Source organism: Scyliorhinus torazame, chromosome 5 (assembly GCF_047496885.1).
Source record: "Scyliorhinus torazame isolate Kashiwa2021f chromosome 5, sScyTor2.1, whole genome shotgun sequence".
Lineage (NCBI taxonomy): Eukaryota > Metazoa > Chordata > Chondrichthyes > Carcharhiniformes > Scyliorhinidae > Scyliorhinus > Scyliorhinus torazame.
The window spans coordinates 269,559,367-269,584,196 of NC_092711.1; the positions used below are offsets into that span (position 1 = coordinate 269,559,367).

At 49.6% G+C, this 24,830-nt stretch overlaps 1 protein-coding gene across 3 annotated transcripts in view; it reads right to left on the reverse strand.

Annotated features, from left to right (window-relative positions):
- The window catches only part of efnb1 (ephrin-B1), a 271,423-nt gene that overhangs the window by 131,972 nt on the left and 114,621 nt on the right, over nucleotides 1-24,830 (reverse strand). The window contains exon 1 of one of the 3 annotated variants that reach the window (XM_072505521.1): nucleotides 7,411-7,546. The exons of the other annotated variants lie outside the window; for them this stretch is intronic. The gene's annotated coding sequence lies outside the window, so the exon portion shown is untranslated. Of the gene's footprint in view, nucleotides 1-7,410; nucleotides 7,547-24,830 lie in introns of those variants that run through there. 3 annotated transcript variants of the gene reach the window in all.

The following is a 24,830-nucleotide window of genomic DNA, read 5'->3' on the forward strand; positions in this document are numbered from 1 at the left end:
AATGTGAGGGACGGAGCCCCTCAGCACAATGTGAGGGACAGAGCCCCTCAGCACAATGTGAGGATCGGAGCCCCTCAGCACAACGTGAGGGACAGAGCCCCTCAGCACAATGTGAGGGACGGAGCCCCTCAGCACAACGTGAGGGACAGAGCCCTCAGCACAATGTGAGGATCGGAGCCCCTCAGCACAACGTGAGGGACGGAGCCCCTCAGCACAATGTGAGGATCGGAGCCCCTCAGCACAATGTGAGGATCGGAGCCCCTCAGCACAATGTGAGGGACGGAGCCCCTCAGCACAATGTGAGGATCGGAGCCCCTCAGCACAATGTGAGGGACGGAGCCCCTCAGCACAATGTGAGGGACAGAGCCCCTCAGCACAATGTGAGGATCGGAGCCCCTCAGCACAACGTGAGGGACGGAGCCCCTCAGCACAATGTGAGGGACAGAGCCCCTCAGCACAATGTGAGGGACGGAGCCCCTCAGCACAATGTGAGGATCGGAGCCCCTCAGCACAATGTGAGGGACAGTGCCCCTCAGCACAATGTGAGGGACAGAGCCCCTCAGCACAATGTGAGGGACAGAGCCCCTCAGCACAATGTGAGGATCGGAGCCCCTCAGCACAATGTGAGGGACAGAGCCCCTCAGCACAATGTGAGGGACGGAGCCCCTCAGCACAATGTGAGGATCGGAGCCCCTCAGCACAATGTGAGGGACGGAGCCCCTCAGCACAATGTGAGGGACAGAGCCCCTCAGCACAATGTGAGGATCGGAGCCCCTCAGCACAATGTGAGGGACGGAGCCCCTCAGCACAATGTGAGGATCGGAGCCCCTCAGCACAATGTGAGGGACAGAGCCCCTCAGCACAATGTGAGGATCGGAGCCCCTCAGCACAATGTGAGGGACAGAGCCCCTCAGCACAATGTGAGGATCGGAGCCCCTCAGCACAATGTGAGGGACAGAGCCCCTCAGCACAATGTGAGGATCGGAGCCCCTCAGCACAATGTGAGGGACAGAGCCCCTCAGCCCAATGTGAGGGACAGAGCCCTCAGCACAATGTGAGGATCGGAGCCCCTCAGCACAATGTGAGGGACAGAGCCCCTCAGCCCAATGTGAGGGACAGAGCCCTCAGCACAATGTGAGGATCGGAGCCCCTCAGCACAATGTGAGGATCGGAGCCCCTCAGCACAATGTGAGGATCGGAGCCCCTCAGCACAATGTGAGGGACGGAGCCCCTCAGCACAATGTGAGGATCGGAGCCCCTCAGCACAATGTGAGGGACAGAGCCCCTCAGCACAATGTGAGGGACAGAGCCCCTCAGCACAATGTGAGGGACAGAGCCCCTCAGCACAATGTGAGGGACGGAGCCCCTCAGCACAATGTGAGGGTCGGAGCCCCTCAGCACAACGTGAGGGACAGAGCCCCTCAGCACAATGTGAGGATCGGAGCCCCTCAGCACAACGTGAGGGACAGAGCCCCTCAGCACAACGTGAGGGACAGAGCCCCTCAGCACAACGTGAGGATCGGAGCCCCTCAGCACAACTTGAGGATCGGAGCCCCTCAGCACAACGTGAGGATCGGAGCCCCTCAGCACAACGTGAGGATCGGAGCCCCTCAGCACAATGTGAGGGACAGAGCCCCTCAGCACAACGTGAGGGACAGAGCCCCTCAGCACAACGTGAGGGACAGAGCCCCTCAGCACAACGTGAGGGACAGAGCCCCTCAGCACAATGTGAGGGACAGAGCCCCTCAGCACAATGTGAGGGACAGAGCCCCTCAGCACAACGTGAGGGACAGAGCCCCTCAGCACAATGTGAGGGACAGAGCCCCTCAGCACAACGTGAGGATCGGAGCCCCTCAGCACAACTTGAGGATCGGAGCCCCTCAGCACAACGTGAGGATCGGAGCCCCTCAGCACAACGTGAGGATCGGAGCCCCTCAGCACAATGTGAGGGACAGAGCCCCTCAGCACAATGTGAGGGACAGAGCCCCTCAGCACAACGTGAGGGACAGAGCCCCTCAGCACAACGTGAGGATCGGAGCCCCTCAGCACAATGTGAGGATCGGAGCCCCTCAGCACAACGTGAGGATCGGAGCCCCTCAGCACAATGTGAGGATCGGAGCCCCTCAGCACAATGTGAGGGACAGAGCCCCTCAGCACAATGTGAGGGACGGAGCCCCTCAGCACAATGTGAGGATCGGAGCCCCTCAGCACAACGTGAGGATCGGAGCCCCTCAGCACAATGTGAGGGACGGAGCCCCTCAGCACAATGTGAGGATCGGAGCCCCTCAGCACAATGTGAGGATCGGAGCCCCTCAGCACAATGTGAGGGACAGAGCCCCTCAGCACAATGTGAGGATCGGAGCCCCTCAGCACAATGTGAGGGACAGAGCCCCTCAACACAATGTGAGGGACAGAGCCCCTCAGCACAATGTGAGGATCGGAGCCCCTCAGCACAATGTGAGGATCGGAGCCCCTCAGCACAATGTGAGGATCGGAGCCCCTCAGCACAATGTGAGGATCGGAGCCCCTCAGCACAATGTGAGGGACAGAGCCCCTCAACACAATGTGAGGGACAGAGCCCCTCAGCACAATGTGAGGATCGGAGCCCCTCAGCACAATGTGAGGATCGGAGCCCCTCAGCACAATGTGAGGGACAGAGCCCCTCAGCACAACGTGAGGGACAGAGCCCCTCAGCACAATGTGAGGATCGGAGCCCCTCAGCACAACGTGAGGGACAGAACCCCTCAGCACAACGTGAGGGACAGAACCCCTCAGCACAATGTGAGGGACAGAGCCCCGCAGCACAATGTGAGGATCGGAGCCCCTCAGCACAATGTGAGGGACAGAGCCCCTCAGCACAATGTGAGGGACGGAGCCCCTCAGCACAATGTGAGGGACAGAACCCCTCAGCACAATGTGAGGGACAGAGCCCCTCAGCACAATGTGAGGGACGGAGCCCCTCAGCACAATGTGAGGATCGGAGCCCCTCAGCACAACGTGAGGGACGGAGCCCTCAGTGAAGTACAGAGCCTGTTCGGGAAGGCCGGTACGGGAATTGAACCCATGCTGCTGGCCTTGTTCTGCATTACAAGCCAGCTGTTTAGCGTACTGTGCTAAACCAGCCCCTGATTAGATTCTCTGATTCGAATCTCTGACGTGCGGAAGGAGGCCTTTCGGCCTATCAAGTCTGCACCAACCCTCTGAAAGAGCACCCTTCCTAGGCCCATTGCCCCGCCTTCTCTCCAAAACCACACCTAACCTGTATATCCCTGCACACCAAGGGGCAATTTTATCATGGTCAATCCACCTAGTCAGCTCACCTTTGGACTCTGGGAGGAAACCAGAGCACCCGGAGGAAACCCATGCAGATACTGGAAGTACATGCAAACTCCTCACAGTCACCCAAGGCAGGAATTAATCCTGGGTCGCAGGTGCTGTGAAACAGCAGTGCTAACCACTGTGCCACTGAAAGGGAAAAGATTGTATCAAAATTATACATGTGCATACACACATACATGCACACACTTAATGCGGTTTCATATATTCTTTTTATGTTATCCACAACAAAGAACTTACATATACACAGCACCTTTATGTTGTATTTTAGGCCTTCATGATCACAGGACATCCCAAAGTGCTAATTAAGTACTCTTGATTTTGCTGTCTGTCCACTTTCTCAATATGCAGCTGGTATCAAAAGCAAGCCACTTTTAATGTGTTAATTGAGGGCTGGGTGTCGTGGCAGTAAACCTATGTCCTCGCATTTCATTAGTGCAAAGTTTTACACATCTTTAGACTGTTATCGAACTCAGTAGCATTTCAGCTTCTTAAGAAAAGATGGAATCTTTGAAAGTGAAGGTTAAGGGGCAGCCCCGAAGGCAGCAACAGTACATCTATGTAAATGGGCACTGGTTTGTAAATTCCACAAATGTTTTGAAGTAATTATTCCATTTTCGTTTACTCAATATTCTCTGCCTCCAATTTCTCACCCAGGGGCGGCATGGTGGCACAGTGGCTAACACTGCTCCATCACAGAGTCAGGGACCTGGGTTCAATTCCGGCTTTGGGTGACTGTGTGGAGTTTGCATGTTCTCCACGTGCCTGCATGTGTTTCTCCGGGTTCCTCCCAGTCTAAAGATGTGCAGATTAAGTGGATTGGAAACAATAAAAACGGTCCCTCAATGTCCAGGGAAGTGCAGGTTAGGTGAGGGGGGTGGGGGGGGGGTGGGGGAGGGGCGGATGGGGGGGGCGCATTGGCAGCACAGTGGCGCAGTGGTTAGCACTGTTTCCTCACGGTGCCGAGGGCCAGGGTTCAATCCCGGCCCTGGGTCACTGTCCGTATGGAGTTTGCACAATCTCCCCGTGTCTGTGCGGGTCTCACCCCGCACCCAAAAAGATGTGCAGGGTAGGTAGATTGGCCACTCTAAATTGCCCCTTAATTTGAAAAAACAAATTGTGTACTCTAAGTTTAGAAAACAAAAGATGAGGTTGCGGGGATGGGCAGGGAGCGTGGGCCTCGGTAGGGTGCACTTTCGGAGGGTCGGTGCAAACTCGATGGGCTGAATGGCCTTCTTTTGCACAGGAGGGATTCTATGATCTCTTCTGAAGATGGGAACTCACATTGGCGCTTGCACGGGTGCTGGATGCTCTCTGCGAACTCATCAAAATGGGATTTGACACAAGTCTCCTCTGCTGAACAATGACTATCAGCAGGCTTCTTTTTCCTGGAATGGATCCCACAGCTAAGGCCAATCCTATCCTGCCCTAATGTCCATAGACATCAATTTACGAATCAACCACTGCATAGTAATCAAGAGTCAAATTTCCATCACTTCGTCACAATGCGTTAACTCGACAAAGTGTAAGACTGAAGCGGAGGAGCTTATTGATCGGTATGACTCAATCCACAACAAGGGACACATTTAGGGCAAGATTCTCTGGCCTCCTCGGGTTATGTTTCTCGGTCACGGGAGGTGGCCGACCATTGGCCAGCGGCGGTGCTTCTGTAGCTGACGCAGTCAATGGGATTTCCCATTGAATCTGCCCCACGCCATCAGAAAAACTGTAGCGGGGGTGAACTGTCAGCTGGACCGGAAGATCCCGCCTGGGTGAACAGCCGGATGAGTTCCCCCTCAGTCTGTTTCAACTTATACACACAATCAGGTTAATTTACCGAACATACATTGCCCAATATTACGTATGACACAGAAATATAAATAAAGGAAAATTGTACTCACTTTATTTCATGTTTAGGCAGAAAAGCCACCACTACCAGTAGACTAATCCATGGACTGTGCTGTTTATGTGCCTTTCAAACACAAACCAATATAAATATGGCTGAGTCACACTTTCTGTTTAGTCTCTTTCTTTACTTGATCTCACTGGGCACAAAGTGCAGGTCGGCAGAATCCTAATAATTCCCATTCCTGATTTTTCTCAATGGGTCTGCATTTCTTTCTCAGGATGCTCCCAATGCATGGATAAAGGATATGTTCCTTTAGCAGGACTATGACTTTGCACGCTTCACACCTCTGTGAAGGGCATTTGGATGTTTTTCTAAGTTAAAGGCACTATAAAAATGCACTTTGTTACTGTTGCACCTCACATGGGTTGAACACTAACAGCATCTGCTAACCAGCCTGGAAGATGGGAGCGACCAGCTGCATTGTGGCAGAAAGGTGGTGCGGCGTGGACTGTAGATGCCAGGAGATCCCTCGTCTGGGATCTACCCGGATCACCATCCCTCGCGAGATTGCGATTTGAAACTTGTCCATTGTGGGTGGCATCACTATTTTGCAAATCTGCATATTAGAGTGAGCCAGTTAATCTCATTCTAATATGCACTCCCATGATCTACCCGAGGTGTTGGGTTTTAACCCATTCAGTGCGGATCTCCACAAATGTGGACCAGGTGGAACGGCACTCATTAGGGTCTCCCAAAGGATCGGAGGCCACCAGGTTCTTGCCCTCTGGGCAGGGTGGCACCCTGGCACTGCTGATGCTACCCAGTCACCTTGGCATTGCCACTCAGCACTGTCCGTCTGGCATCCTGGCAGTGCCACCTGGGTGACAGTCTGGCACTGCCAAGGTGCCCAAGTGGCACTGCCATGGTGCCAAGTTGGTATTTTTCCCACGACAGGGGTTGGGCCCAGGGTGCCCTGCACAGGTGCGGGAGGGGGGGGCCTGAGGAACCCTTGATAGGTAAGTTAGCGGACCTTGTGGGGTTCAGGGGTCACGCCAGGGAATTGTGGGATCAAGACACTATTTCCAGTGAGCGGAGCCCCTCAGTGCAGGAAAGGGGACTAAGTGCAGCCTCAACGGGGCATTAAAACCAGAACCCTAGAAGGTAGCGTGGTGTTTCTCGGTGCTGTGAGCACCGGGAAACACCCGGCTAAACACGCTCATTAGGGGAGTCCATTCCTATTCATTTAGATCGCACCTGCAGTCTTCACAGACACTATCTACTAAAAGGTCTAGATCGATTGTCCATTGTCTCTAGATCCAATAGAGCAAGTACTGGGAATTATGGTGTTGCTACATTCTCTTTGCTTTTATTCAGGGTGGATATAAAATTTGCCAATATCCGAGAAATTGAGAGTTCAGGAGCGAGGTAGTGGGAGGCTGGTGGTAGCGCACGTATGGCTGGCAGAGACTGCAAAGGTAGGGAAGGGGAAGCCTATAAAGGGGATGAAACACAAGGATGAACATTTTAAATTTGAGGCATTGGAGGACTGGGCATTAGTGTAACTCAGCAAAGATGGGCATGATGGATGAGTAGAATGAACTTACAAATGGAAAAAATACCAACTGATGCACTACTGATACAAAAGGGTGTGCTCTACCGAGGTCGGTATTGAAGCATACTGTGAGAGCAAAGCTGAGGGAATTACACTCTGCATCATCCCAAACATGATCCAATTCTAATAGTATGAATACAAACCTCCTGCCGGTGGGGTCTTCCGGTCTTGCCGAAGGCAACCCCACCCCCCAATGGCGGCTTTCCCATAGACATCAGCGGGCCAGGAAGATCCCGCCAATGGAGAATGATGGGCTGCCTCCGCCATCAGAAAACACGGCATGCGGGCCAAAGAATTCTACCCAAGTAGTTTTGATAATGTGACAGCTTCTTTGAAACTGAATAGGCACATCTTCCCCACAGGCAGAAAGCAGACAGCATCTAGTAAAGGAGGGTGTACAGACAAAACAGAGACACTGTACAGTATAGCAGTAACATCAACATGGCAGTTTTAAATGAATCACATTGTGTAATATAAACACCTCATCCCTTTACCAACATCCAGCCTTAAAATGGCTCACATCCAATTTCATTCAGGTCAGTCATACTTCACCACATACATTACAGCCTCTGCCAACTTCTGCAGGAACCAACAGGTTTCTGTTTATACCTACATAACAATCGTATTTTAGCAGAAATGGTCCTCTAGTCCATGTCAATCTCCTGTCACCACTCTCCCAGTTTACATTTCCATCTGGTACCATTCTCTGTCTGATGCTGATCAGAAGTGAAGATCGGCAAATTCAGCAGCTCTTCACAAGACTCAAATCCATAGAAAATGTGTGTTTCCATGGCTGCCAGAATGAGGCAAATCAGCCTTTAAAGCAAGAGGTCTAATTGGCTACCGCAGCATTGTAATGTAAAGGTTTACAGACACCTGAAGCCTGTGCACCCACCCCCACACACACACACACAGTGGATCTTAACTGACTCCATGCTATTGACTGCAGCCATGAAGTTCTCCCATTGTTTACACTGCTTTAATGCAGTTACCTGACCTTCAGAGACTGAATTATATTAGAGTCGCTGTCTCATTGGCTGTTGGTCCTCGTATTAAATTGAAGAGTGGAATCAAGTCCCCTCCCTCCAATCATTCACAATCACAAGAATTGGCAAAATTAAGGAATAGTAGAGAACAACATATGAAGATTACGGATCTTCACAAGGCTACTTCACAAAAATTAAGTAGGGTACTCCAGAGACCTATACACACACACAATCAAGTCAATAGCTTGCAACTTTGCTGGAATCTTTCTTAGATAATCAGTCCGATAACATAATAAGTCTGCTGAATTGGAAATAAGTAGGTTTTGTACAGTATGATGTAATTGAGTTTGAGTAAGACTGGCCCCAGAATTATATTTATGCAAAGGTTTCACTATTATCCCTGTCTTGGCATTAAGGTTAATACAGGGGTGAATGCATTATCTCATTCCTCCCCCACTTGCCTGTGTTTCTTTTAAATAACTCTGTGAGTCACTATTTCTCAGACAGTATAGTCTAGTTTACTCCGCAATCTCCATAGATTATAATGAAAAAAGAAAAAGAGGACAAAGAAAGAGCAAAAGAAAGAACTTTGACTACAAAAATAGAGTTAACATTGTTGTGAAAAGAGACAAGGGAAAAACAAGTTGAGGAGAGAGCAATTCCCAGGAGGCTCAACAGGAATTTAATGTCACTTCAATTATATCAAAATCTATTTATAGTTACTGCTCTCTGTAGGCATGTGCCTGTGCCCTGTAGCATTAATAACGCAGTGTATATGCCTCGGGAGGTGAAGAAGAATCACAGAGCACATAGCATCAGTTTTATCATTTTGATTCTCATCACAGGGGTCCAAGCCCTTGACCTATCCATACAGGACGGCAAGGTGCTTCAACCATTGTTGCTCCCCATAGACATTCCCCAACACTGGGGAATAACCGCATCCAGAATAAGAAAACATGAGCATAAGTTTATAGTAACTGGCCATGAACAATATTCAGACAAAAAAGAAAGGACTCATTACTTCCACAAATGCCTCAAAATGCTTCAAAGCAAAATGAATTGCTTGTAGTCACCATTACATAGGCAAATACAGCAGTCCCACAACCGGTAATTAGATAAATGACCTGTTAATACGCCTTTGCTGATGTAGGTTGAGGCAGCCATAATGCCATGGAACTTCCCACTCTGTTTTTACATTGGGTTGATCATGTCAGCCTGAGCCAATAAAACCAGCAGGCTCAATCATTCATTCAAAGGACAATAATTCCAATAATACACCCACTGTGCTGTTAGGGAGGGAGTTACAGGAGCGGTGATATATTTCCAAGTCAGGATGGTGAGTGACTTGGAGGAGAACCTCCAGGTGGTGGGGTTCCCAGGTGTCTGCTACTCTTGTCCTTCTGGATGGTAGTGGTCGTGGGTTTGGATGGTAGTGGTCGTGGGTTTGGAAGGTGTTGTCTAAGAAACCTTGGTGAGTTATTTCATTGCAATCCTTCTTGTAGATGACACACGACTGCCACTGTTCCTCAGTTGTGGAGGAGGGTAATATTTGAGGAAAGGGGAGCAATCAAGCAGGCTGCTTTGTCCTGGATGGTGTTGAGCTTCTTGAGTGTTGTTGGAGCTGCACTCATGCAAGCAAGTGGAGAGTATTCTATTACACTCCTGACTTGTGCATTGTGGACAGGCTTGCGGGAGGGGGGGGGCAGGAGGCAGGGGGTCAGGAGGTGAGTTACATGCCGTAGGATTCCTAGCCTTTGACCTGCACTGGGAGACACAGTATTAATTAGGCTAGTCGGGTTCAGTTTCTGATCAATGGAAACCCCGAGGATGTTGATTGTGGGGCATTCAGTGATGGTAATGCCATTGAATGTCAAGGGGTGGTGGTTAGATCCTCTCTTGTAGGAGATAGTCATTGCCTGGCACTTGTGTGGCGCGAATGTAACTTGCCACTTATCAGCCTAAGCCTGGATTTTGTCCAGGTCTTACTGCATTTGGACATGAACTGCTTCATTATATGAGTAATATTGAACAATGGCTCATGTATAGTCAACACAAAGTCATAATGCCAGGTTCACAGATCTGCTCTGATATCAGGTGAGAGTATGTTCAGGGAAAGGATTGTCCATGTCAACAGTTCTGAAACTGCACAGCTGAGTTGTGCAGGCAGTTACAGCCAGAATAACATGTCAACTTCAGAAGAAAGCATTTACCAGTCACACTTCAGGCACTGAGCTTGGAGTGGTCTCATTAGACTACCCTGCTATTCCAAAGGATTGAGCACAAAAATTAAGGCTGACAGCTCAGTGCAGTACTGAGGGAGTGCTGCACCCTCGGAGGTGTCATCTTCCAGATGAGATGTTGAAAAGAAGCCCCATCTGTCCTCTTACATTGACATAAAATCGTCCATTGCACTATTTTGTAAAAGAGCAAGGTAGTTGTTTTGGTGTCCTTGTCGATATTTATTCCTCCATCAACATCACAAAACAGGTTATCTGAACAATATTACATTGCTGTTTGCGTGACTTGGTTGTGCACTATTTGTTGTGTCTCCTCCAGGACAACAGAGATTATTCTTCAAAAGTGTTTAATTCGTGCTCTGGGATATTCTGTAGCCATGGAAGGTGCTTTTTAAATGCGAGTCTGTTTTTGTGTTTTCACCCTGTAAGTAATGAACAGTTCTGGTCACCATGACATGAGGCAGTCATCCAAGCACCAGAAGCAGTGCAAAGAAAAGTTACTGAACGGATCCCAAGTATGAGCTGACTGTGTTACATGAAAAATTGAAGAAACCTCAGTACGGCAGTCTCAAAAGAACAAGTGAAAGTTGACATCATAGTGGTATAATTGTGGTAAACATAAAAAGGAACAGGTAAATCTGGAACATTACTACAAAATAAATCAGGATGTCCGATGTACAGATACAGGAGTTGAATAACAGAATGGGCTTTCACATGGGACAGGATTCGCACCGTCCCCCGGGGATTCTCCGACCCGCCGGGGGGTCGGAGAAGCCCGCCCAATCAGATCAGTTATGATCTTATTAAATGGTGGAGTAGGTTTAAGAGGCTGAATGTCCTATTCCTGCTCTTATGATTTTATGGGTCACCACTTACAGCTTATGCCATGATATCACCCAAAGCCAAGGTGAGGAGGCAGGCCCCAAGCCCCCAATAATTACCTCTGCCGGTACCGGGATTTAACCCATCTTGGTATTATTCTGCACCACACTCTAGCCATCTAGCGAACTGAGCTAACCATTGTAACCCCGTTCCCAACCACCACACCCCCAACCACCTATGTATGATTACAAGTGGCAGCGCCAGAGAGGGTGCAGAGGAGATTCGCTGGGGTATTGCCTGAGATGGAGTATTTGGAGAGGCTGGATAAGCTTGGGCTGTTTTCTTTGGAGCAGAGAAGGCTGAGAGGTGACGGAATGAGGTGTATGAGATGATGAGGGGCATGAACAGGATGGATAGAAAGCAGCTGTTCCCGTTAGTCGAAGGGACAATGACAAGGGGGGCGTAATTTTAAAGTGAAAGGCAGGAGGTTTGAGGGCATTTTAGGATTTTGTTTTCACCCCGAGGGTGCTGGGAATCTGGAATGCACTGCCTGGGTGGTTAGTTGAGGTAGGAAACCTCACAATCTTTAAAACATAATTGGGTGAGCACTTGAAATGTCATAACATTCAAGGCTATAGGCTAAGTGTTGGGAAGTGGGATTAGTGTAAGTTTTTTTTGTCGGTGCAAGCTTGATGGGCCAAAGGGTCTCTTCTGTTTTGTATGATTCTATGATTCTAACTTTTGTTCAATTAATGAAATATTGGTATGCTAACATGGGGTTGGGAGACAAGTTTCTTCTGGTCTGACAAAAAAGCAAAGATGGTAACCATTTTTCCCATACAGCTGGTTAGGAAAATGGCAGTTATATTTTAAGTAAAATATGCACAAATTTGCTTCGTTTTAAAATTTTATATGTTCTTGTGTGATTTTTAAAAAGACAACAAAAAAAAAAAAAACCCTGATCAAATGATCAATAAAAATAAAATCAGTTCCACATTGTGGACTGTATCCCCACCCCTGGAGACCATGTCGACATAAAGCCAACTGACTGCTGCAAGCCTGATTAGCGAGGGCCGAGTGGGTCTTCCCCTCATTGAGTTGGAAAACCTGCCCTCTGGGGTTGCCAGTCAATCAATTGGCTGGCAGCACCATCAGTCCTGGCAGCATCAGGACGGCAGGCGAGGAGTGGAGCCCAAGGCAGGAGAACCCCGGCACGTCCGGGGTCTTGGGCTGAGAGGGTTTGGGAGCATTCGGGCCCGGGGCAGTGTGTGTGTGTGTGTGGGGAGGGGGGGGGGGGGGGGTTAAGAGAGGGAACAGGTAGCAAGGAACTGGGAAAATTCAGTATAAGATTCAATATAAGGAGCCCACCCTGCAATCGGCAAAGTGAACCCTTCCTTTTTGCTCATTACCCATTTTAGTTTAAAAATCGGGCTTTCCACTCTCACCCTGCTGTCCATGCTAAATGTGTTTTGGCACAGGCAGCATATAATTCATAACAACTGATCCTTAAATGGTCATTTGGACGCTGCCACCTATTTCTGGGCGTGAGTACGAAGGTGGTGGGTGTCACAGAGTCATAAAATCATAGAGTTTTACAACACAGAAAGAAGCCTTTCGACCTCTTAAATGTTGTGACGCTCCCGCCTCTACCAGTCTTTCAGGAAATGAGTTCCAGATTCCTCCTACCCTCTAGGTGAAAAAGGTTTTCCTCAAATCCCCTCTAAATCTCTTGCTCCTTACTTTAAATCTGTGACCTCTGGCTATTGATCCTCTACAAAGGGGAAAGGTTTCTACTGGTCTACCCTCTCTATGTCCTTCATAATTTTGTACACCTCAATCAGGTTGCCTTTCAGCCTTCTCTGCTCTAAGGAAAACAACCCCAGCCTAACCAGCCTCTGCTCATAGCCGCAATGCTCCACCCCGGGAAACATCCTGGTGAATCTCCTCTCCACCCTTTCTAGTGCAATCACATCCTTACTACAGTGTGGTGACCAGAACTGCAGAACACAGTACTCTAGCTGTGGCCTAACGAGTGTTCTATGCAGCTGGGATGGACGCCCACACCATTTTACTTCCCTCCTCGCCATGGGAAACACGCCCGTTGGACGCAGGTCAAATTCGGCCCTTAGAATGCAGAGTCAATTCATTGGTGCCAATTCGGTAAAGTGAGAATAATAGGGCGGGATTCTCCGATCCCCCGCTGGGTCAGAGAATCGCCGAGGGGCGGCGTGAATCCCACCCTGCCGCTCCGACGCCAGCTGCCGAATTCTTCGGCACCGGTTTTCGGGCGGGGGTGGGTCCACGCGCGCCGGTCGGGGGCCGTTGACAGCGGCCCCCCCGGCAATTCTCCGGGCCCCAATGGGCCGAGCGGCCGCCCGTTTACAGCCAGTCCCGCCGACGTGTAACGGACATGGTCCATCATGGTGGGACCTGGCTTGTAGGCCGGCCAGGTGAGTCCTCGGGGGGGGGGGGGGGGGGGGGGCAGGGGGGATCCGGCCCCGGGGGTGCTCCCATGGTGTTCTGGCCTGCGATCGGGGCCCACCGATCTGCGGGCGGGCCTGTGCCGTGGGGGCACTATTTCCTTCTGCGCCGGCCTCTGTAGGACTCCGCCATGGCCGGGGTGGGGAAGAAACCACCTGCGCATGGGCAGGAATACGTCGGCCAGTCTGTACATGCGCGGAACCATGTTGGCGGTTCTGCGCATGCGCCAAGTCGCGCCGGCCCTTCGCCGCCGGTTGGCACGGCGCCAAGCCCTCCGGCGCCCGCCTAGCCCCCGGCTGTGCGGAGGATTCCACACCTTCCGGTAGGCCGGACACTAGAGTGGTTCGCGCCACTCTTGGCGCCGGCATCGGGCCATCCGGCTAGTTGCGGGAGAAACCCGCCCATAATGTTTGCAGTGGTGAAAAAATGCACTATTTATTTTCCACAAACCAAAATACACTTATGTCACTGCAGCAAAACAGTATGATTTGATTCAAAATGCGTATTTCAAAGCCATATTTATGTCATCAAATCGAACAAGAATTGCCAGATATGCTTTTATTAAGATAGTTTTCTCTAATATCCTTCAACATTGCTATTCCCTAAACTGTCAAAGAACCTTTGCCAGATCCCCCTCTTTGCATCTCCGTTCTTTGCCTCCAAGCTTCATCAGTGACACAGACCTGTTGTCACATGCTTCATGTAGTGGAAAAGACAACAAGCAGCACTGCTTAGTACCAACATAAATATTAATGAGATGCACAATTCATGAATATTAACGAGGCACAGCATGAATATGTATGAGCTTTAACAGATGCAACAAATTCAGTCTGGCAGAGGACAACCTGGTTTAATTTTTTTGGTTAAAAAAAACTGTTTTTGTCTTTGTGATGGGAGTCAACCTTCTGTTTCCTTTTCATTTCTGCCAACCCTTCAATTGCTCTCTAATCTTCACGTATTTCTTGATGAGGCAGGTTTAGTACACAAATTCCTTCATAAACTTGACACACAGAATTTGTGGAATGACCTAATACACCAGAGCGCATTACAGAAAAAAAGAAGGGACTGTCTACAGAGAATTCAAGTCTGTTGAGCGGCATAATGGCCTAGGTGTCGTAACTAACACACGAGTCTCCGATATTGAAAGACAATTAATAACGCAAGGAATAGGGTGGCATGTGGCGCAGTGGTTAGCACTGTGGCGCTGAGGACCCGGGTTCGAATCCCAGCCCTGGGTCACTGTCCTTGTGGAGTTTGCACATTCTCTCCATGTCTACATGGGTTTCACCCCCACAACCCAAAGATGTGCAGGTTAGGCGGATTGGCTATGCTAAATTACCCCTTAATTGGAAAAAAATAATAATTGGGTAATAATGCAGATTGGATAATGTGGCATGAAACAAAAAGTACAGTGTCCTTGGACAAGATCTTAGTTACACCTCATCTGGAATAATGAGGGGTGAATTGGGCTTGGGCAGGGTTGTGTTCTGTGATGTAGCTGTTGTAAAGGTGGACACAGAACATAGAGAATCATAGAATTTACAGTGTAGAAGGAGGCCATTCGGCCCATCGGGTCTGCACCAGCCCGTGGAAAGAGCACCCCACTAAAGCCCACACCTCCACCCGATCCCCGTAACCCAGTAACCCCACCTAACCGTTTTCAACACTAAGGGCAATTTAACATGGCCAATCCACCTAACCTGCACATCTTTGGACTGTGGGAGGAAACTGGGGCACCGATGAAACCCACCCAGACACAGGGCGTATGTGCAGACTCCACACAGTCAGTGACCCAAGCCGGGAATCGAACTTGGGACCATGGTGCTGTGAAGCAACTGTGCTACCCATTGTGCTACCAAGTTGTTTAGCTATAAAGATGATTTATTAATAAAAATGTGGAAAAGGTAACTGAGGAACTACAATTCAGACGATGGCTACTAAATGAATTCAGTGAATTCTCCTGGAGCTACTCTAAGTGTGACTATCTTCTTGTCCATCTTACTACCAACTGGCAGGTACCTCCAGCTGGTTGGAGGTCGCATTGCTAACTCTATGCAGAACTGTGCACAGGTATATCACCACATCCCCCTTTCTCTGGAACTGTCAACATTTGTGTTCAAATATAACTGTGTCTTACAAATCATTTTACATCTTATATATACAGATGCACCTGTGCTGCACACAACATGATATGCCTGATGAACGTGTCCCTGGTACACAGCTCATTGGACATTCACGATGACACCGCCCCGTTGGTCTTCTGAACATTTGTCGGTTGTTCAATGTCGCTTTAACTTCCGGAAGACCAGTTTTCTGGCAGGTCTTTTGTGTATTATCAGCTTGTTTGGCCTTTTGGCGCGATGCGTCCGGAAGCCGGGTTTTCTTGCTGGTCTCTTTTTACCGTGATGCTTCTTGCTGCGTTGTCGTATGCTTTCTGGCCTGTCATAGAATCATAGAATTTACAGTGCAGAAGGAGGCCATTCGGCCCATCGAGTCCGCACCGGCTCTTGGAAAGAGCACCCTACCCAAGGTCCACATCTCCACCCTATCCCCATAACCCAGTAACCCCACCCAACACTAAGGGCAATTTTGAACACTAAGGGCAATTTAGCATGGCCAATCCACCTAACCCGCACATCTTTGGACTGTGGGAGGAAACCGGAGCACCCGGAGAAAACCCACGCACACACGGAGAGGATGTACAGACTCCGCACAGACAGTGACCCAAGCCGGAATCGAACCTGGGACCCTGGAGCTGTGAAGCATTTGTGCTATCCACAATGCTACCGTGCTGCCCCCTATCGACCACGTTGCCGGTGCCTTCCTCTTCCGTACCGCGGGTGCGACCCACGATATCCTCCACTTTCCTTCGCTTCATCTTCCTTTTTATGGGAAGGATCTTTTGACCATGCTTCTATTTTGTTTTTGCTTTGGTGGCACCCGTCATGCCGCTGGACTGTGCCATGGAACTATTTGCTTGTGGATCATCTGCTGCGCAGAGTGACCCTGGCTTTTCTGCCACCATAGCTGGTGTCGGAGCCTTAGCTGGACTTACGAGTTTTGGTTGCGTCCACACACCGAGTTGCATGCCCATCACCTGGTGAAACGTCCAGTGTCGGCAACACTGTCTTCCATTTTTCCTGCAAAGTGTGATATTGCTGTTGGAATAGTGAGTTTATGGAAACAATAACCAATTGCAAAGTCAGCAGCAAGTCGCGCCACAGAATCCTCATCCAGTTTCCCATGCTTTGGAATGTCAGGGGGACTAAAAAGATTGAAGAAAGAGTTTTTGTAACTGTTCTACCAGTGCGCCGACTCTTATGCCTCTGCTTCGTTTTAATGGTCTTCATGGTAACATTGCTTTCTACCTTGCAGTCGATTTGAAAAAAACTGACTCATCAGGCTGGGCCTTCATTGTATATGTCTTGATCAATGCTTCATTTGTGAAATACTCAATTGGGTCAAACTTAAACTCCAGAGTGAAACTCATTGACTGCCCTGGACCTGAAAATTTCACTTCTAATTCTTGTAAATGCTTTTGGGTGGGCTCATCATGCTCCTGTATCATGTCACTGAGCTCATCCCCATTTTTGAAGACTGTTAACCAGAATTCTGGAGTTCCATTTGGTTCCTCTATTTCTTTATCTGGTTTATTTTCCTCCATTTTAACTTTCGCCTGTATCTCATTGGATAACAGCGCCAGTCGCAATGATCCTCTGTCGCAGCGCTGTCTGGAATGTACAGCCGTTCAACTGGGTTCAGGACCTCGCACGCGTCCGCTCCTATGATGGACTCGCGTTTCGTATCGACAATGGAAAATGGTATGATGTGACTTCTGTTGTGTACCCATGCTTCGAGTTCACATACACCCCGCATCTCAATCTCATTCCCATTGTAGTCCATCAGTAGTCTCGTTTGATTGACGACTTTAGGTTTAACCTGCAGCCTGTTCAAGGCGGATAGACTGAGGAGGTTGGCCCTCGCTCCAGTGTCGAGCTTGCATTTTATCAATGTGGCGTTCAGCATCACTGAACTTGTCCATCTGTCATCGATGGTATCAGCTTCATCAGGACTATTGTTACAACTGGTCAGTAAGACTTCTTCACTTTTCATATCCAGACTCATCATGTCCAATTATTTTTTTTCCAATTAATGGGCAATTTAGCGTGGCTAATCCACCTAACCAGCACATCTTTGGGTTGTGGGAGTGAAACCCATGCAGACATGGGGAGAATGTGCAAACTCCACACGGACAGTGACCCAGGGCCGGGATTCGAACCAGGGTCCTCAGCGCCGCAGTCCCAGTGCTAATCATGTCCATAGATGAGATCAGATCAATGAAAAACAATTCTTCAAGGGATATCTCATCAACTGCGTTGACTGACCCTGTTTGGTCCACTGTAGGACACAAAAAACATTGCTTCACAAAATGATTTGTACGGTGACTCTTGGAGCATACTTTCACAATTGCTGGACATTGCCATGGCCCGGTGGCCCATGACGATTGCCGCACCACTGGCACAAAATGGTGGATCTGGTCACCGCTTAAAATGGTCGTCTGCACTGAAACCATGTTTTTTTATTGAACTGTGTCACAGTGCTGTTGGCGCTGGCGCCTTCTTCTAAACTGGCGCAAACCTTTTCGGGTTGAGCGTACTGATCTGCTGTGCAGCTAGCTCACTTGCATGACAACTCTTGGTAGGGTTTTCAGACTGAAGCTCTTCTTTTTGAGTACACGTTCAAAATATATGGGGCGGGATTCTCCCCTACCTGGTGGGGCGTGGGGTCCCGGTGCCAAGGAGTGGCGTGAACCACTCCGGCATCGGGCCGCCCCAAAGGTGCGGAATCCACCGCACCTTCAGGGGCTAGGCCGGCCCCGGAATGGTTTGCGCCACGCCGGCCGGCGGGGAAGGGGCTTTGCGCCACGCCAACCGGCGCCGAAGGGCCTCGCCGGCCGGCGCCAGTTGCCGCATTCGCGGGAGCGCCAGCGTGTGCTGGTGTCATCCCAGCGCATGCGCAGAGGGGGTTCATTCCACGTCGGCCATCGCGGAGGACCAGAGCGGCCGACGTGGAACAATAGAGTGCCCCCACGGCACAGGCCCACCCGCGGATCTGTGGGCCCCGATCACGGGCCAGGCCACCGTGGGGGCAGGTCCTGGGGCCAGATCCCCCCGCACCCTCCCGAGGACCCCGGAGGCCGCCTGCGGCATCAGGTCCCACCGGTATGGACCTACTCTAATTTACACCGGCGGGACTGGCAAAAAAACGGGCGGCCACTCGGCCCATCGTGGGCTGGAGCATCGCCGGGAGGAGGCCAGCGACTGGCGCGGCACGATTCCTGCCCCCGCCAAATCTCCGGCGCCGGAGAATTCGGCAGCTGGCGGGGGCGGGATTCACGCCGCCCCCCAGCAATTCTCCGACCCGGCGGGGGTTCGGAGAATCCCACCAATGGTGTTCACACATTTCATTTTTCTTCGGAGAGTGATGCCGATCAAAGTACTTTATTACTGCATCGAAGCTCTTGCTTTCCTCTTCGCTGTCGAAGGCGAAGGTATTATATATTTTTACTGCTTGAAGACCTGCTACCGTGAGCAGTGACACAATATGTCCCTCGTTAGGCTGTGCTTGCAGGCCAAGGATTGTAATATAGAGTCTAAATTGGTGCTTGAAAACATGCCAATTTTCATCGACATTACCCAAGACTTGAAGCAGGTGGGGTGGCTTCAAACCTTCCATCTCTAACTTCACAGTTGTTTTTAGCATTGAGTCGCAAATGGCCATTGTTCACCAAATCGGCGGAAGAATCTTCTCTTTTCGTTCGTCAGCCTATTTCGCCCCGTGTTCTCCATTGCTATATTTAAGTGTTCTGTACTCCTGGTACCATGTTGTCTTCTGTGATGCACCCATTGCAAGGATGTACACAGAACATACAGTTGATTAACTATAAAGATGATTTATTAATAAAGACGTGGAAAAGATAACAAAGGAACTACAAAATTGACGATGGCTACTAAATTAATTCAGTGAATTCTTCTGGAGCTACTCTAAGTATCTTCTTGTTTGTCTTACTGCCAACTGGTGGGTGGCTTGAGTCATGTGTAGATCTCTAGCGCCACCAGCTGGTTGGAGTTTGCATTGTTAACTATATGCAGAACTGTGCACAGGCATATCACCACAGGCAGTATTGCAAAAATAGATAAGGCCAATCAACCGCTTTCTTTACATCCTGCCCAACTTGCTTTCACGTAAAAGAGAAGGGACAGGGATGTAAAACGAGCTGCTGATTCCCCATTATCCACTTAGCACTATAACCCCCTTTCTCCCCAATGTGTCCAACACCCTTAAATGCTGAGTAACGTGAAGGTCCTTGGAAAGGGTCAAAGGAAGGCTACTAAAATCATCTGCCCTTTAATTAAGCTTAGATAACTGGAGAGTTTTACTCTGGAAAAAGTAGACTATGGAGAGGTTATTCATGAAGGCTCTGCCTTCTCAACCTTGCCCCTTGCCTGAGGTGTGGTGATCCTCAGATTAAACCACCACCAGTCAGCTCTCCCCCTCACGGGAAAAAGCAGCCTACGGTCATCTGGGACTATGACGACTACTTTCTTTCAAAAGTTTTTTAAAAAGAAATTTAGAATACCCAATTCATTTTTACCAATTAAGGGGCAATTTAGCATGGCCAATCTACCTGCCCTGCACATCTTTCGAGTTGTGGGGGCGAAACCCACGCAAACACGGGGAGAATGTGCAAACTCCACATGGACAGTGACCCAGAGCCAGGATCGAACCTGGGACCTCGGCGCCGTGCGGCAGCAGGGCTAACCACTGTGCCACCGTGCTGCCCTGCTTATTTCAAATGTTATGGGGATTAGATGGTGTTACTGTGCATTGATTACTGAATCTGGTTTGTTTAGAAAGAAAACACAGTCATGTCTTATAAGTGACGCAAACAAAGACTATGCTCGATGTCATGAGGGGGTCTTGCTTTATGCGGAGAGATTTCTAGAACTTCAGTATGGAGAAAAGTGCTAATTCATTGATCCAGTTCAAGTTTAACCGGACATGTTCCATGTTGTGGCAAAAAAACTGCCTACAGAATGTAGGCAGGACTTCAACCGATACCTCAGGTGATTGCTTAGAACCTTTTTGGATCACCTTGGGGGTCAAGGAGGAATGTACCAGTTATTTCACAGTGACTCAGGAGACTACATCTGACTTTGGGCATCTGATGTTATCATTTCTAGCTTAGGCTCTGCCTAGGGTTCTTTGATCTGCATTTTTGTCTCTGACTACTGGGATCGAAGGTGCATTGCTGCATAGTGAATGTTTGAGATAGGCTCAGTGCATCAGCTGGTCTTTTCCTATGCATCTTACCGAATTTTCAAACATTCAAAATGCTGCACAGAGACTCAATGTTTCATTGCACAGCCTTATTACAGCACTTCCCTTCATCTCCCCCTCTCCCTCCCCATCCTTGATGGCCACCTCATTCAAGCCAACCCAAACACATTTCATGTAGAAGCCCTACAGCTACAGAGACTTTCATCCCAGCCAACCTGGTGGATGAAAAGACGCTTCAGCACATTTGATCTCATCCTTCCAGAACATCAACTTGGTGTTAAAGTATTCAGCACTTTTCTTTAAAAAAAATTAGTTCCATATTTTGGCATCAACCCTCCCTCCCCCATGGTAACCAACAATTCATTACCCTGTGTAAAGAAAGGTTTTATGGAACTTGTCCTAAACCAGTCCTTTACAATCTGAAACCTTCTATCCTGATTCCCTGTCATATCTGAAAATGCTGTTCTGAATTTGCTTCCTTGTTAAGCAACTTGTGTTCCACAAAAACATCAGCCACAGCTGGATTTTAGTGCCAGCCCCTCGGGTAACTCTCTTCTCAATTTTTTCAAACGACCTCAGAACCTTTTGAGGTAAAGCAGCAGACTTATTCTGCATTCCTCACAGCAAGGTGAGATTTTAGCTCGGAGCAAGTTGTGCAAAACAATCTGGAGTTCAGTGATACACAGATGGACTGGGTCAGTCAAAGAGTGCATCACTTCAGGCATTTGCTGAAATCCCAAGGGTTCACTGCGTGGCACTCTACAACCTGACAAATTTAAATATGATGGGCCACATTCTTGTCATTCACAGTAAGCCTGTGTCAGCTGAGCACTTTGCTTTGAAATGAGATTTTGAAAAAAAATTTATAGTTTGCATTTATTTTCTTAAGATATTTCTGGCCTTCAAAAACCAGCCTCCTATACTTAATGCACCTGCTGTTTCTTGTTTCTCCATCCTCCCCATTCCCTTCCCCCACCATGCTCTCTGCAGAGTGGTTTGAAGTTACGGATTTTCCACCGCATGGAGCCAGCTGGAAGCCCGCTCTTTTGAGGTGAAATTCTACAAATTCTTCCATGGAACTGGGAAGAAGAGAAAGAGCAATTAAATTGGAAATGGAATCAAAATGCACAAAAGGAACAAAAGACCAAGTGACTTTGTGTGTTGAATCTTCAGTAGAAAGTTTTTCCAAATGCTTGATCGATAAATCAGTTTTGGCGTGAATGTTGAATTTCCAGTGTTGTTGCAACCATATAATTGTCCACATCACATACCACTACCGGAACAGAGAGTAATACATATTTAAACCTTTCATCTCGCAATGCACTACTTTTACTCAGATACAATTCTACCAGCAAAGAGCTCACCAGCACTTCTCACAAGGACTCAGTACATATTGAGTACTGGCAGGATATTTGACCGTGAAATTGTGGCAAATTGCAGTGCTCAGATTATGTACCATGTTTGCCCACATTACAACATTGACTGAACATGATTCAGCCACCAGGCTGCGCCTGGTGCAGATCGGGGTGCGCCGGGCGAATCATGGGAAAACCCAAAATCGAGATTCGCGCCAGGGGCAAACCATTTGGAGAATCACCCAGCCCGTTCCCGATGGCGAGTTCTGGATCACGCCCCAAAATGACGAGAATATCATTAACCATCATTAGTATTCATTTAAATCTCATTACCGAGATTGAAGTTGAATGCAGCAGCCTCCTGGGAATTACCCCACTCCCCAACGGGAACTCACGCGGGTGTAGTTTCGTACTCCTTTTCAAAAATGTGAAGCCGACGCAATGGCAAGTGAGGGGAAGTGAGGAGGTGAGTAGCCATTTCCATTTTTCGGCATACAGCTCAAGGGCACCGGAGCTGATGCCCCAGTGCTGGGGGAGGGGTGGGTGAGCAGAACCCCTCAGGGGGGACAGGGGCAACCACGGCTGCAGCCTGTCTGTCCCACCAGACTCTTCCAGGACAAAACCCTTCTGCTGCTTCCATCCTGAAATTTAATTTCACTCCCTTTGACTGTGAGCAGCCTCTAGCTTCACAGGTGAAGGCTATTTCAAATGACGAATTAGCCTCGTTAGTCGGGAGAGCATTTCACACTCCTCGAACCACAAGTGCCTCATCGACAGCACATGTGCCATTCCTCAAAAGGTGAGTGCACTGCATGTCCAGCAACTCTTGACACCTGAACAGTGTACCTGAACTCTCGGAGCATCAGCACCATTGAGGCAGCTGCCAACAATCAAACACAAAAACAGAGTGGATCTTCTCGCAACCAACGGGTAGGAGATCCACTCCCTGAATATTCAGATCGTATGTGACTGCCACCTCCAAATCATGCATGTATGTGCATGTTATCCAGGGAGCGTGCATGTCAGCTACATCCTGGGGCACTCAGAGATCCCCGGTGTCTTTGAGGACCACCCCAGGATGACAGATTTGCTCGTAGGGCAGAAGGTATGCCCACAGACGTCATGGCTGATGATACTGGTGCAGAGGCCTGAGACCCAGGCGGAGACCCAAAACAATACGACCCACGCTGTCACCCGTGCTGTCATTGAGCAGTGCACCGGACTGCTGAAAATGCAGGTTTGATGCCTGGACCACTCTGGTGGTGCTCTGCAGTACACCGCCCCCCCCCCCCCCCCCCCGAGCAGTCTCCCAGTGTATGGTGGCTTGCTGTGCCCTCCATAATCTGGCACATCAGTGGGGAAACATCCTGGAGGAGGAGTAGGAACAGGAACAGGATGAGGAGGAGGGATATGTGGCCTCATCTAAGGAGGAGGTGGAGACGGTGTAGGAGGAGTGGAGGATGAGCCCGAAGGGGAGCCAAAGGATGGAGGGCAGCTGCCGGCGAGGGTCTGATATGCAAGGAGGACAAGGGAAGCCCTCATCGGCTCCAGATTCTGTGACCGTGAGCTCCCCCACCATTTCTATCCCTCCTGCCAATCCCCCCACCACTTCTAATTCCTTCCCCACCATTTCCCTTCCTCTCCCCAAACCCCCCTCCTATTTCCCTCCCTCCTTCACCAATCCCTCCCCCCACCCACCATTTCCTTCCCTCCCCTTCCCCCATTTCCATCCATCCCTGCCTCCTCCCCCGTTACACTGCCCCCCTCCCTGACCATCCTGTTCGCCCCTCCGATGTGTAACATCACTCCAGGGTGATGGAAAGCTCTGGTTTCCTCAATGTCTGCAAATGTCTGACTCCTGTCTTTCTGCTGACAGTGAGCTCACACCCATCCCCTGAGTGGGTTCTCTAGAGTAGCCAATTATTTTTCTTTTCCAATTATGGGGCAATTTAGCATGGCCAATCCACCTAACCAGCACATCTTTGGGTTGTGGGCGTGAAACCCATGCAGACATGGGGAGAATGTGCAAACTCCACACGGACAGTGACCCAAATCCGGGATTCAAACCCTTGTCCTCAGCGCCGCAGTCCTAGTGCGTTTCACTGCGCCACATGCTGCCCTTGTGCCACCCTGTTTTGCCCACTGCCCTTGAAATGTGCCAGTGTCAGGAGGGAGGAATTCGGAAGAAATGGAAACTGCCATCGTCTCCTTGATGGCAGACCCCGGGTTGGTCTCCAGCTTCTTCCTCCCTGATGGTCCCCATAGGGCCCTGGGGGACTCCATGGGGTGGAGACATAGATGCAGTGTGCTCCAGAGATCGCTGAGTCATCTGGTGCAGTCAGTTCTGGAGGCTCCATTGGCTGCACCATGGTGTTGATGCCCTCAGCAATGCTCCTCAGTGACTGGGCCATCCTCTGGATGCCTCGGCAATGCCCAACTGCATCTGGGACATGTCCCTCAGCGACTGGGACATGATGGCGAGGCCCTCAGCCTTGGCCATCACCACTCAAGACGCAGACGTCATGCTCCAGGTTTTCCACTGCGGTCACCACCCTAACAGTGTCAGCCTTGGTGCATCAAGCATTGTGAGCATCATCTCCTGCACCTGAAGGCTTTGAGACTCCTCCAAAAGGCCTGACAGTCATGGGAGTGTTGCTGACACTCTCTCCTGAATGTCACGGCTGTGTCCTATCATCTGCATCAGAAAGTGAATGTTGAAATGCATTGGTCAGTGTGGTCCTGATCCATAAAGACTTGAACTGTCCATGTTGTCTTAGATATACTATCTAATTATCATCGCTGGAACTCACA